The 8,465-nt window shown below is 38.9% G+C and overlaps 1 long non-coding RNA gene across 2 annotated transcripts; it reads left to right on the top strand.

The window, feature by feature from the left end:
* The first annotated feature begins 2,088 nt into the window (after positions 1-2,088).
* Positions 2,089-7,711, top strand: LOC125965428 (uncharacterized). 2 transcript variants are annotated; one of them, XR_007479290.1, is made up of 2 exons: positions 2,089-2,261; positions 4,815-7,711. It is a non-coding gene; the product is annotated as an uncharacterized LOC125965428 (long non-coding RNA). The 2 variants fall into 2 exon arrangements; XR_007479291.1 differs by lacking the exon at positions 2,089-2,261 and adding an exon at positions 2,268-4,666.
* The last annotated feature ends 754 nt before the right edge of the window (positions 7,712-8,465 follow it).

The raw sequence follows: 8,465 nt of genomic DNA, 5'->3' as shown, positions 1-8,465 counted from the left end.
TAATTACTTGTATTAATATTTTGTTGTTATTGTTTAAGGGTTTACAGTATCCATATTCAACTTCCTTCCACAGTCTACCTTCTAGTGATACTGCACCACTTCACTCACAATATGAGAACCTTTTAAGAGTTTCTATTTCTCCTCTCTTGGCTTTCTTGTTTTCGTCATACATTTACTTCTATATGTTAGAAACCCTATGATCTATTTTTATCATTTTTGCTTTAAGCAGTCAGCAACCTCCCAAACAAATTTAAATAATGAAAAGTCTTTTCTATTTATTCACCTAGTTACCATTTCCAGTGTTCACGATTTCTTGGTGTAGATCCAGATTTCCATTTGGCATTCTTGTCTTTTCTGCCTGAAGGACTTCCTTTAAGATATCTTCTAGTGAAACACTGTTGGAGATAAATTCTTCCAGCTTTTGTATATCTGAAGCAAAGGCTTTATTTTACCTTTTTAATTTTTGAAAGATCGTTTTGCTGAGTACAGAAGTCTAGCTTGTCAGGGTTTTTCTTTCAATGCTTTAAAGGTACTGCTCCGTTGTCTTCTCCCATGCATTATTTCCAAGGCGTCTGCTGTCATTTTTAACCTCACTCCTATATATATATATGTCTTTTGCTCTGGATGGCTTTAAGATTTTCTCTTTATCATGGGATTTAATGATACAAGGTTAAAATGCCTTGGTGTAATTTTCATCATGTTTCTTATACTTGAGGATCATGGAGCTTTTTGGATCTATGAATTTATAGTATTTATCAAATTTTGAAGGGCTTCCCTGGTGGCGCAGTGGTTGGGAGTCTGCCTGCCGATGCAGGGGGCGCGGGTTCGTGCCCTGGTCCGGGAGGATCCCGCGTGCCGCGGAGCGGCTGGGCCCGTGAGCCATGGCCGCTGAGCCTGCGCGTCCGGAGCCTGTGCTCCACAACAGGAGAGGTCACAATAGTGAGAGGCCCGCGTACCGCAAAAAAAAAAAAAAAAATTGAAAACATTTAACTGTATTTCCTCAAATATGGTTTCCTCAAATTTTCTTTTCTACTCTCCCTCCTAAATCTGGGGACTCCAGTTACACTGATGTTAAGTCTACTGAAGTTTTCCCATTTCTCTGTTTATTCTTCTTTTCTTTGCATGTTTTATTTTGGATTGTTTATGAAGATTTGTTTTTTTATAAATTTATAATTTTATTTTTGGCTGCATTGCTGCACGCAGGCTTTCTCTAGTTGCTGTGAGCAGGGGCTACTCTTCATTGCGGTGCACAGGCTTCTCATTGTGGTGGCTTCTCTTGTTGCAGAGCACGGGCTCTAGGTGCATGGGCTTCAGTAGTTGTGGCACGCAGGCTCAGTTGCTCCGAGGCATGTGGGATCTTCCCGGACCAGGGCTCAAACCCGTGTCCCCTGCATCGGCAGGCAGGTTCTTAACCACTGTGCCAACACGGAAGCCCTGTGAAGATTTGTTTTTAAACTTATTAGTCTTTTTCTCTGCAATGTCTAATCGGCTGTTAATTCCATCCTGTGCACTTTTAATCTCAGTCGTTGTAATTTTCATCATTTGAAGCTACATTTGGATTGTTTTATGTCTTACGTAATGTGTTTAATCATGCCTCTAGATTTGTGAATTTATAGAATATAGCTCTAATAGCTGTTTAAATATCCCACTCTACCAATTCTATCATCTGTATCAATTCTAAGTTGATTTCAGTCCATTGAATTTTCTCATCATTATGGGTCATATTTTTCTCATGCCTAGTGTAGCTGGCACAATTGTAAGATGACTCCAATGCCCCACACCATCTTATAATCCCCTTGCCTGATGAAAGAATATCACTCTTGTGATTACATTACATATTGACAGAGATGAAATTTAAGTCCCAAATCAGTTGAATTAACCGAGAGATAAATTGTCTTTTGTGGGCCTGACCTATTTAGGTGTGCCCTTAGAAGGAATCTAGAGGGCAGAGACAAAGGAAGTCAGAGAAGTGTTGTTTCTGATGGCCTTGAAGAAGTTGAAATCTCAATGAATTCTATAACTGCAAGGAAATGAATTCTGCCAGTAGACAAATGAATGTGAAAGAGGACCCTGAGCCCCACATGAGCCAACAGCCCTGGCCAACAAATTACTAATTTGTAAGATGGTGAGCCAAGAAGTCAACTGAGCCCTGCCCAAACTTCTGACCTACATTACTGTGAGGTAATAAATGGGTGTTGTCTTAAGCCAGAAAGTTTGCAGTCATTTGCTGTGCAGCAATAGAAAATTAATACACCTGCCAGGTAATGTTAATTTTAACTTGTTTAATCTGTGTTCCTATAAATATTCTTGATCTTTGTTCTTAGACACAGTTTGGTTACTTGACAACAGTTTGATCCTTTCAGGGGTTGCTTTTAAGCTTTCTTAGGTGGAAGCAGAGCAGTGTTTAGTCCAGGACTGTTTTTTTCCTGACTTCTGAGGCAGATGTCTCCACTCTCCCGGCTCCGAGTCCTCAGCTCAGGGAGCAGCTGGGTTCTTTCTGGCTTCTCTTTCACCGCACCATTGCCTAAAACTCTTTGACAGTTACCCGGGGTAATTGTATGGCTTATTTCATTTGTTTCGCATCTCTTAGAGGTGGGAACTGCCTTTTATTTTTTGATACCCAATGTCTTGATGTTACATTATATTTTTTTCTAGCTTTTTACTTTTTTTCAGGCATTATAATAATATTTTAGTAACTGCTCTAGGATTGCAGTATACATCCTTAAGTTCTCATAGCCCACTTGCATTAATATGGTACCACTCAAATAAAATACAGAAACCATGGAGCCATTAGTTCCATATGCCCTCCATGATTTATTATACATAACTATCATACATAATACATCTCCATTTGTTATAAATTACACAAGACACCATTCTCTTTTTTTCTTTAGTTAGGTGATTCATATAAACCAATTAATAGGAAAACAAAGAAAAATTATTCTTTTAAATTTACAGTTTTTATGTTATTCATTCTTTTGTGACTACCCTCAGCCTGAGGAACTTCCTTCAGCATGTGGAAATCTGCTGGTGATGATACTTTTAGTCTTAGTTCATCTAAAAATATCTTTATTCTTGAAAGGATATTTTCTCTGGTTATAGAATCTGAGCTGACAATTTTTTTCCTTTCAGTGCTTTAGAGATGTTGTTCCACTCTCTTCCATTCTCCATGGTTTCTGTTGAAGACTTAGCCATTAATTAAATTATTGATCCCTTGTAAAGAATGTGTTGTTTTTCTTTTGATGCTTTGAAGACTTGCTCTCCTGTCTTTGGTTTTCACCACTTTGACCATGATATGCCGCAGTGTGGGATTGTTTATGCTTATTCCATTTATGCTTATTTATGCTTATTCCTCTGAGCATGTTCTATATATACATTTCTGCCTTTTATCGAACTGGGGGAAATTTTTTTGTCATTTTTATTGAACTTTTTTCTCTCTTCTTCTGGGATTCTTATTACACATATGTTGGAATACTTGATATTTATATAAAAGGTTCTGTTGTTTTTTTCCCAGTCTTTTTTCTTTCATTCTTCACGTTGGAAAATTGCTATTGTTCTTTGAGTTCACTTATTCTGTCATCTCCATCCAGCTGTCAAGACTGCTCAGTAAATTTTTTTTTCAAATATTGTATTTTTCAAAAAATACTGAATTTTTTCATTCAAGTATTGTCCATTTGGTTTTGGGGTTTTGTTTTTCTTTTGCTTTTGAAATTTTCCATTTTTTTATTTATTGAGCTCATACTTTGTTTTATCTCATTGAAAATCATTATAATATCTGTTTAAAAGTCCTTGTCTGCTCACTGTAATATCTAGTTCCTCTCAAGTTCTGATTCAGTTGATTTTCTTTTCTCTTGAGGATGTATTCCATTTTCTTGGTTAGTTTTGTTGGGAAACTTTGGATTTACCCTGGACTTTGTGAATGGTTGTGTAAATTCTTGATTTTGTTGTTTTACTCTAATAAGTGGTTTTCTTTTGCTTATGGAACTCTGTTTCTTGAACAGCAACTCCAGACTCAGTTGGGATCATCTATCTTTAGCTAAGATACCTTGAGTCTGTTTCATGCGTCTGTGGTTCAGGAATTAGTCAGAGAAACTAGTAGAATTTGGGAAAGTCCTCTCTATCTCTTTTTCTTCAGGGAATCTCCGACTCTGTCCATCATCTGTGGATTACCCTATCAGAGAGACCATGGGTTTTCTCCTGACACCTTCACCAACATGTGCTGGCCATGCACCCAGGCTAAAAGCCACAGATACAAGGAGCTTACCATACAGCTCCCCTCTTCCAAGTATTTATTTCTCATCAGTTTCTGTATGCTTCTCTTCTCCCTCCAGTGCCTTCAGGTCATTGCTTTTTGCTTTATGTCCAAGTTTTATAGTTGTTTACTGCAGGGGAGTTTTCCAGGAGGGTCTTATTCCATCATTACCTGAATCCAAAATCCCTCTCAGTTACCTTTTAAATTCAAGCATCTTGTCATTTGAAGGCAAAACACTTTCTTACAGAAACTTGTTCAACTAGTCCACACGATGAAAAGTATCTGCTGAGAAGGCTACTTTCTGCAGCCCCTGTTCATCTTCAAAGCACTTAGTAAAATCTGGCCAATTTATCTTGAAAGCACTTCTAAATTTCACCTATCAGCTCAAGAACTCTACTGAAAACTCTTCCTCTGGTAAGCCACTAAATTTCTATGTATAGCAGAATATGTGGTCTTTGTCCAGATTTTCCCACAGTTTCAAATATTCTCAAGTTAATTAGCCTTTATATATCAAAGCCATTTTGTAGCATCATCCAAAACTTTCTTTCATTTTATCTCTAAGAGTGTTTGACAACAGTACTTCTCTGTGAAGAAGGCAGTGTGTTGTGACAATGCGAGGAAATTTTAACAAGATACCAGAGCGCTCATAAAACCATCCATTGAGGGGCTTCCCTTCCCTGGTGGTACAGTGGTTAGGAGTCCACCTGCCAGGGCAGGGGACACAGGTTCGAGCCCTGGTCCAGGAAGATTCCACATGCCGCGGAACAACTGAGTCCCTGTGCCACAACTACTGAAGCCCACGCGCCTAGAGCCTGTGCTCTGCAACAAGAGAAGCCACCACAATGAGAAGCCCGCGCACCGCAACGAAGAGGAGTCCCCACTTGCCACAACTAGAGAAAGCCCACAGGCAGCAATGAAGACCCAATGCAGCCAAAAATACATAAATAAATAAATTTATGAAAAAAAAAGATCAAAACCAACCATTGACAAGGCTCCATCAGTTCAGAAATCAACACTGTTCTTCCAAGACAGACCTTTTGTTTATAGATATGAAGGCCAAATATTATCTATGTCCTGGCCTTTGATTTTTATGGGCAATTCTTTGTGTTCTTGAATTTCACAGTTATTTGTAAATCTTACCAATGTTGCAGTATCACATTTATTGGTGAAATTTGCGGACTCAGTCTAGATAAAGAAGCCACGTGGTCTTTCAATTTGTTTCACGAAACCTCTTCAAGATCATGTAACATGTCATCAATACAGTCAGCCCTCCACATCTGTGGGTCCCACAGCTGTGGATTCAACCAACCGCAAATCAAGAACATTTGGAAAAATTTCCAGACAGTTCCAAAAAGCATAAATTCAATTTGTCACTTGCCGGCAGCTATTTACATAGCATTAACATTGTATTTATAACTATTAACGTAGCACTTCCTTTATATTAGGTATTATAAATAATCTAAAGATGATTTGAAGTATTTGGAAGGTTGTGCCTAGGTTGTATGCAAATATTACACCATTTTATATAAGGGACTTGAGCATTTGTGGATGTTGATATCCATGGGGAGGTCCTGGAACCAATCCCCCATGGATACCAAGGGACAACTGTACTTCAACTTATCACACTGTTTGACAGTGTGAAACCTTTTTAATTTCTCGTACTGCATTTTGTCCCAGCATTTTTCTTACAATAATTGTACCTGATTATATTATCAGGGTCTCACCAACTATGTAACTTCCTGTTTGGGGCAACAAGTTCTGCTGTGAAATAATTCATTTTCTGGTTCTTTTTACTGAATGTGCCTGCTTTTAGCAAGACGTTTAATGTTGATTTTGAGATTCTGATAGCTGTTTAATCAGCACCTTTGCTTCTCAAATGGCTGTGACTTGTATTTAAATGGTTTTTTTTTTTCAATTTTGTTGGAGCCGTTGCTGCATTTGTAAGGTCTTTGATATAGCAGGGGTTCGCAAACTACAGTCCATGAGCCAAATCCCACTAGAGGCCAGTGTTTGTATGGCCCTCAGAGCTAAGACTGGTTCTTAAATTTTTAAAGAGTTGTAAACAAACAAAAACAAAGAAGAATATGTGACGGAGACTGTATGTGGCCTCTACTATCTTTAGTTGGGATCTGTTTTGAACCACAGTAAGAATATGGAACTCTTCCTTCCATTTCCTCTACTGACTTTTTAAGACAGTTGGGAGGGTTAGGAGTATTGCCTGTGCCAATGCAGCAGAGTTTTTCTGTCTCACAGCAAATGAAAAGCATCACGGAAGTGAAAAGGGAATAAAGCCCATGGATCTCAGAGTGGTCAGGCTTAGCCAAATTCTCATTAATGTCTCATTTGGATAAGCAGAGAGCTTTGTATAACCTTTGTGTGGTGCTTCTGTAGAGTCAGAATGAAAAACTCTATGATATCCAGGCAAAAATCCCCTGACATCTGACATCACAAAAGGTGTCAATTGAGTAAAGAGTTGATAAAACTAGAAAATAGCAAAGGGTTTCAAGGGTTGAAGACGTAAGTTTAAATTTTTGGATTCAGAGTTAGGAAATCCAGTTGATATTTGGGTTACATGGTTGAGGGTGCAGGCAGGAGCTGACTGCCAAGAGCTGGCTCTTTCAGCTTATGATGCCTTTAGTGTTTATTCTAGGTGGTTAAGCTAAGGCCAGGAGAATAAGAACGGAAGCGGGGATTCAGGACCTTTAAGTCTGCCTAGGTATGATAGATGTTCTTGGTGACCTACTTAGATCCCATTTACTGGGCAAATGCACAATTTCCCCAGCTGCTGCATCCTTCTTCAGAGAACTGCTGTGGTACCCCCCGCACCCAGAAATGACTGAGAGGTCACACGCTCCCTCGGGGTGATCCGCAGCCATTAACTGAGAGATACAGGGATACAACGCCCACCCCCAGGCTCAGTGTTTGACAATTCTGTGGTGCTGCCCTCACTCCCATACAAACTTCACCAGAGGTCACTCCCTCAGTAAATCACTTGTGCACGAATCCCTCCTGAAGGCTCTGCTGTGAGGAAACCCAGCCTAAGCACCAGGTTTAAATAAAGTACAAACGCCAATAGCATCTATTGCTCTGCATTTTTCAGGCACCATGCTGACCTCAGGTAGAGTGCAGGGGTAAGAACCCCACCAAGAACTGATTTATACCATGAATATTAAACTTTAGCGTCTCTTAAACCTGATAGAAAAATTCAGGAGAATTAAGAGGATTTGGGGGCAAGTCCATAACAATTATAAAGACAAAGGGGGTGTGCAATGGTGATTATCTCCTACTTTTCAAGATTAGTTTCTGAAGGACTAATCCAGACCATTTTCAAACAAAATATTGATCTGTTTGCATTACTGGCCCTATGGGATAGTTTTATGGTTTTAGTATGTCTCAGTCCTATCCAATTTTTTTAGAGTGTTAAGGAACACTGTATAATAAAATAGATACTGACACCTATGTTTGATGCTTCTGTCATAAAAGAAAATACATACAGGGCTATATAATGTCATCTGCCATGGAATACCCAAAGAGTTCCCAGGAAGCTTTAAAGTAAAGATTAAAATGAATCTAAGAAATTAAAAATCAATTATACTTCAATTTTTAAAAACCCAGAAACCAAAACAACATTGTAAATCAACTATACTTCAACTTAAAAAAAAAAAAAAAGCAAGAAATTCACACATTGGGAGGATGTCTATTCCTGGAGGAGAATATATCAAATCTGAAATCATAGCTTTTTAATCCTCTGCCCAAGCCAATAGCCAAGGAAAAAGAATCAATAGAAGAAGGATTTTTAAACTCTCTTGGAAAGAGCTTTGGGGGTAACATTCCTCTGTTAATTATTAACTTTGATACCCTCCTCTTTGAGTGGCATGCCATCATTGCTTTGTAATTTTTCTCATCTTTTTTTTAACCAGATGGGAATTTCTTCCATCTTTGGGTTCAAAGTATAGCAAGTGTAGGCAATTGCCTCAAACCCCAAGACTGACCCACTCAACAGCTTTTCCCACCACCCACTGCTGGCAACTGGGCTGTCACTGGCCCTAGGGAAAAAAAAGAGGGTTCCACCAGTTGATAATCTACACACACACGCACACACACACACACACACACACACACACACACGATCATCATCAAGACAAAGCCAGCTGGGCTTCCAGTTCCATCATGTACCCATCTTCCATTTAATACGTATTCATCAGGTCTACCT

The sequence above is a fragment of the Orcinus orca genome, chromosome 9, assembly GCF_937001465.1.
Source record: "Orcinus orca chromosome 9, mOrcOrc1.1, whole genome shotgun sequence".
In the NCBI taxonomy this organism is placed as follows: Eukaryota; Metazoa; Chordata; class Mammalia; order Artiodactyla; family Delphinidae; genus Orcinus; species Orcinus orca.
The sequence above is the reverse complement of the archived record's forward strand: the minus strand, read 5'-3'. Positions and strand labels throughout refer to the sequence as shown.